Source organism: Pseudorca crassidens, chromosome 6 (genome assembly GCF_039906515.1).
Source record: "Pseudorca crassidens isolate mPseCra1 chromosome 6, mPseCra1.hap1, whole genome shotgun sequence".
Lineage (NCBI taxonomy): Eukaryota > Metazoa > Chordata > Mammalia > Artiodactyla > Delphinidae > Pseudorca > Pseudorca crassidens.
Genome location: NC_090301.1, coordinates 35,706,666 through 35,712,823, shown reverse-complemented (window position 1 = coordinate 35,712,823; position 6,158 = coordinate 35,706,666). Strand labels below are relative to the sequence as shown.

General features: G+C 40.5%; 1 long non-coding RNA gene across 1 annotated transcript in view; it reads right to left on the bottom strand.

The window, feature by feature from the left end:
* Positions 1-241: 241 nt before the first annotated feature.
* LOC137225803 (uncharacterized) overlaps positions 242-6,158 on the bottom strand; it is a 38,777-nt gene continuing 32,860 nt past the window's right edge. The window contains exon 7 of the long non-coding RNA XR_010944031.1: positions 242-444. This is a non-coding gene — a long non-coding RNA (uncharacterized lncRNA). The remainder of the gene's footprint in view (positions 445-6,158) is intronic.

Genomic DNA, 6,158 nt, shown 5'->3' with positions numbered 1-6,158 from the left:
CAGGACAGGTTTTAGGGGCTTGATAAACCTCTTGAAGTGGCTCGCAAAATTATATACATGTTTTTTGGAGAAAATATCCATAACTCTCATCAGATTTTCAGAAGGGCCCTTGGGCCAAAAATGTCCCAAAATCCACTGCCCTAAGATAGCGTTTTAAAATTATTGCAGTGACATGGATCAGGTTGCCTCATAGCTAGGTAGGAGAAGCATGGATAGAATTAAAGTCTTATGTATTATTTTTAGTTGATAGGTTGCCACTTTATGAAAAAGATTCTCAGATCCTTCATTTGGGGGGAACCCCATGAAGGGGTTCCAATGAGACGTTAATGAAAATGCTCCGCGAATTGCCAAGCACTACACAAAGTTTTATCATACTTACCCTGCCTTCGACTTTTCTCACCCTTATCGCTACATCCTCCATTGTTCCACCATTTATATTCTTTTCTATAATCAGAATAACATATTTTGTGCTTGTGCATAGAATGACTAGAAAAATTGAAAATCAATATATAACATATATTATGGTGATGCACATAATCATATATAATTTTTAATATATACATACACATATAAGCATAATATATACATAAACATATAAATAGAATATATGCATAACATAAATATAATATATATGTACATATATAAACATATATACCCTTTTATAATTTTTGTAGCTTTCTTAACTTTTTTCTCTGTTTCTTGATTTCCATTTTTTTTCTACTGTCCATATTAATATTAATGTTTTGTACTACTAGAATGTATTCTCTAGTGTCATCTGATCCTGAATAAGGCAAGGCTTTTATTTGTGTGATACTGTGATTTATAAGAAATATATATATTTGGTCATTCAGATGACCAAAACATTTCTCATATATATTTGGTCTTCATCCACCGTTCCTGACTCACAGCTCCCAAAACCCTTGGAATTTTATCCCACCCCAGGGTGGGGGCTGGTTGCCAGGAGAACCAACCAAGTGATTAGAAGGTTGGAACTTTCCGTTCCACCCCCTGATTTCCTGGGAGGGGAGAGGACTTGAGGTTGAATCAATTGCCATTGGTCATGATTTAGTCAATCATGACTATGTACTAAAGCCTTCATAAAAACCCAAAGGACAGCTCTTTGGCCCTTTGTCAGAGAGCTTCCATGTGCTACCATCCAGGCCCTGCACCCCACAAAGACAGAAGCTCCTTTCTTTAGGACCTTACCCTATGCATCTCTTCATCTGGCTGTTGATTCACATTCTTTAATATCCTTTTATAATAAGTTGGTAATCTACCGAGTAAACGGGTTTCCCTGAGTTCTGTGAGCCATTCTAGCAAATTAATCGGACCTGAGGAGGGGATCATGGGAACTCTGATTTACAGTCAGTCAGCCAGACGTACCGGTAACCTGGACTTGCGGTTGGTATCCTGAGTTGGAGGGGGTCATTGGCACCTCCAGTCTGTAGTTCGTTGGTCAACCTGGGCTTGTGACTGGCACCTGAAGCGGAGGGAAGTCTTGTGGGACTGAACCCTTTACCTGTGGAATCTGATTCTGTCTCCAGGTAGATAGTATTAGAATTGAGCTGAATTCTTGGACACCCACTGCTGGCCTCAGAGAATTGTTTGCTGCTGTGGGGAAGCCTCCACACACACAGGTTAGAATTGGGTCCAAGAACCCTTTGCAATTTATTTGTTTTTGACCAAAACAATCCCTCAGGAGAGAGGGAGGGAGTTGTCCAATATTTGAGCCCTGACAGTTCTTCCATATCACAGAACGCTTTCTCAAATATTTTGCTGAACGCTATAGTTTAAGCAACTGATCTACTTTTATGTACATGGTACACGTAGTTTCAAGAGTATAAAGAAGGTTTTCAGCAAGAGTGAATGAGTAATATATTTTCTAAGTTCCTACATGTCCTCACATTGCATTAAGAGTTTGGTTGTGGGAATAGAATGCTAGACAATTATTCCTTTTTTTCTTATAATTTAGAAGGCATGGCTTCATTGTCATCTAGCACACAGTGCTGATGGTGGAGATCCGGTTGTTTGTCTCTCACTCCTTTGTAGGTCACAGAGTAGTCATGGGTCCCACCCACCGAGTATTTCCGGTGTTTGTCCTGTGGTAAGGTTGCCCTTCTTGGCCTCCTTGAATTTGAATGGGATCATGTGACTAATTCTGGCCACTGAGTTGTGAGTGGAGAGATGTGTGTCAGTCCCAAGCCAGAGCATTTATTCTGAGAACCTCTGGAACTCGCCCTCCCCCTGACCCCTGGCCATGGCAAATGACAGTGTTCATGTAGAGGAACCATCAGCCTAGGTCCCAGAGTGAAGATGGTGATGACCCAGGAGCACAGCCTCTTCATATCTGTTGTATATTCCGGAGATGTTCAATGTCTCTTGTGCTTCTTTCCCAGCTCCCCAAACCCTCACGACAAAGCTCTGGGCACAAATCACATGCTTATTCGGGAGTACAATATTCTGGCTTTAGCTTAAGGACAAAAGTTTTCATTGCCAGCCACTTGACGGCGGGAGTGGGATAGGGATGCTCTTTAAAGGAATAACCTGGCAACTGGCCCACGCTGCCCTTTGAATTTAGTGATTTTGAACTTGGTGATTTCTGGGATTCCTGAGGATGTCCCTTGCTTACTTCTGGTATCCTGGGCTGTGGTTTCCTCTGCTCTTTCTCTGTCTGTTCTGATCACATATGTTTTCAGTATTCTAGGAATTCTTCAACATTTTTGACTGACAGATGGTTCCCAGCATTGTTCTGCTTTTATTAAAAAACAAAACAAAACAAAACAAAAACCTTGTACTGTCATTTCAAAGGGATCTTTGGAGGAAAGGGGAAGTAGATGTCTGTGCTCAGTCTGCCATTTATAATTGGAAGGTAAATGTCCACTTTTTTAAACAAGGCTTTTTCTTAAGAAAAAAGTCACACTGACTCTGAGTTGCGTAAGTAAAAGGGCAATATATGAGAACCTTAAGAATATAAGCCATCTCCTTCTGGGACCTTAATAAACAATTGTACTTAAATTTTAGAAGCACAACTTAGAAGGACATGGAAAGGTTAAAGAGGCCTGAAAGGATGTAATAAAGATAATTCAAGGCTTGGGTAATAGGGTATTAGAGGAGAAGTAAATGGAATTAGGACGACTTATTTTACCCAAATAAAATTTCAGTGTCCTAATATAGCAATGCATAAAGTGCTAATGCACAGATCAAATTTTCTGTACCTCTACTAAGGCCAAAGTAAGTAGAAACTGACTTTAACAACACAAAAAGAGCTTTAGGTGAAAAATACAAAAAGAGCTTTCTCCATGTAGCAGGAGCAGTGGAAGACCTAAGGAAGGTACAAGAACCAGTTCTCCAATCCTTAGAAAACATTTGTGAGCTTTGGTTCATTTTGCAGATCTGTCTGAAGATAGGAGCCTGCGTTAGACTCTGTCCCTATGGCACCATGGTTGTCTGTGAGACGAAATTGTGGTGAGTCTTTGGCATATGGAAATAGATCATGGGACTGTCGATAAAAGCTGTAAGCAAGCATGTCTTTCATCATCCTTGTGACATGACGTAATTCATGAGAAGCTCGAAATAGTATTGTGTTGTGTTGGAGTATTTTTGCCAACTGTTAAAAAGCTCATATTTAACTTTTCCATTATGAACTTGAGCCTTCTTTGGAAGTTGTCTTTTTCCCATAAAGTCCTCCCAGATAATGTTTTCCCAGCAACATTTGACCGGACAGCCTGACACATACCCTTGCTAGTTATAAACCCAAAGCTGCTTATTGTCCTTTATTTAATTATCTCTAGTGGTACAGTTTTTTTTCCCCTTATTCATTATTTTGATAGACTTGCCAACACAGAAAAGCAGAAGAAAAAAATGGTTTTTAGTAAGGACTATTTACTTTGGCCAGATAAGATTTCAGATTGTCCTAATATAGTAAGGTTTCAAGTGCATGAAGTGCTAATGTGCAGATTAGATTTTCTGTATCTCCACTATGGCCAAAATAAGTAGAAACTGACTTTGCAGGAAAAGAAAAAAAGATGGAGGTAAAAAAATCAAAAAGACTTTCTGAATGTTAGGGTTTTTAACTTTGGCAATGAAATATCCAAGAAAGAGACAGAAACTAGTTCTTCAATTCTTAAAAAAGTTGTGAGGGATGGTCTAGTCATAAAACCTGTCAGTATTTCAATGATAGAGATTGTTTTCAAATTTCTATGTGTTAGGGAGTCCTGGTTCTGTCTTTGTAACCCTGGGAATGTCATGAGGGTCTTGCAAATTAGAAGTAAGTCCCAGAGTTAACTCGCTGATTTAGAGGGGTTCAAAGTTTGCTTGGGAGGTTGCAGATTTGCCTTCTTTGGCTAGGTATAGGAGAGCACTTCAGATTTATCTAAGTGCCCACAACTTGGGTTTATCCAGAGGCATAGAAACCAAAAGGTCACAAGACTTCATTCATTCACTCATTCATTTATTCTCCTATTCAGTTAAGCATTAATCAAATGGATAACACTGAGTTGGAGTTGAGAGCAAAAGAATGCAAGATACAGATATTCACAGTTGTCACAAGGGCACAGTAGTGACACCAAGATACCAGAAGACAAAAAGAACAAAGGTCATTTAATGCCAGGAAAAGACATGAGAGTTTCACTATCTTAAGACAGCCACTGACTGCCAGTGAAACCAGTTGATAAAGTAAGGATCCTTTGGGGTCCTTCAAAAAGCTCTCTTTGCCATTTTCAAGAAGATTTAACCGCTAGCCCCATGCCACTGTTCTGGAGTCTGGCTCTAGGACTGTCAGACCACTAGGTGCAAGTAACTGAGAAGCAATTTAGCACCTTGCCAAACAGGGTCTGCTGTGTGGGTCACCAGTATCAGCCTGCTTTAGGGGCTTGTTGGAAATGCAGAATCTTGGGCCTTTTCCCAAACCTACTGAGTCAGGTAGTTTAACAAGATCCTCAGGAGATTCACTTGCACAAGGCAGTTTGAGAGGCATTGCACCAATACATTTCTAAATACCTACAGGGAAAATGAGTGAACTTAAGATAAATTACCTGGGGTCAGTTCCCTAGCTGACCTCCACTCCCTCCCCAGCAGGACTAGCCTCTCAAGTCTGCTGGATGTTCCTTGTACTTGAGGAGTGTACGATCTTTTTTTTTTTCTTTTTTTCTTAAATAGCCCTTTCTTCTCCAGGATGAACTGTTCTCATCCCTTGATCATTCAGAAAATATTCACCAAGTTCCTACTAAGTGTCAGGCCCTGTGATGGGTCCTGGGTGAACAAGAGTGGGCACGAAAAGCACAGTCTTTGCTCTCAGAGATGAGCTTCTATTTTAGTCGCAAAGACAGACATTAAAGAAGTAGATGGCTAGGCAGTGAGATTTAGCAATTACTATAATCTCTATTTTTCAGATGAAGAAACTGAGACTTGGCCTAAGTAAATTGTTCCAGGTCATACATATCTCTGTGGGGTAGATGGACAGATATTTTATTGTACAATCTTGTGAAGGAGAAAAGACCTGCCAAAAATAACGCAGTGACGAGGTTACTGATTAAGAAACAAACATATGATTAAGTGTTAACATGAGACACATAGAAAATAGCACACTGGAAGTTCAAAGGAAAGTATGAGCTTATAGGTATAAGCTGACACAGGTGAGAAAGTTCTTTCTGAATAATTGGAATCAATTCAGGCTCTAAAGCAGTGGTTCTAACGTGAGCATGCGCCAGAATCATCTGGAGGGATGGTTGATCCCTCCTCTGGAGTTTTTATTCAGTAAATCTAGGGTGGGTCCTGATAATTTGCATTTATGACAAGTTCTTCCTCCCACTTCTACCTGCTGTACTGCTGCTGCCAGTCCCGGGACCATTCTGAGAACCTCTGTTTTAAAGCGGTAGTTTTCAAATAGGGGTAGGGGAAGTTAACACTGTCCCCCAGGGGGACATTTGGCAGTGTCTGCAAACAGTTTTAGTTGTTAAACTGGGTGCTGCCTCTGGTATCCAGTCAGCAGAGGCCAGGGATTCTGCCAAACATCCCTCAATGCAGAGGACTGCCTCCACAACAAAGAATTATCTGACTCCAAATGCCAGTGGTGCTGAGATTGAGAAATCTTGCTCTACAGCTCCCCCCTGGCTGTCCATTAGAAACACCTGGGAAGACTTTAAATACCCTGATGCCCA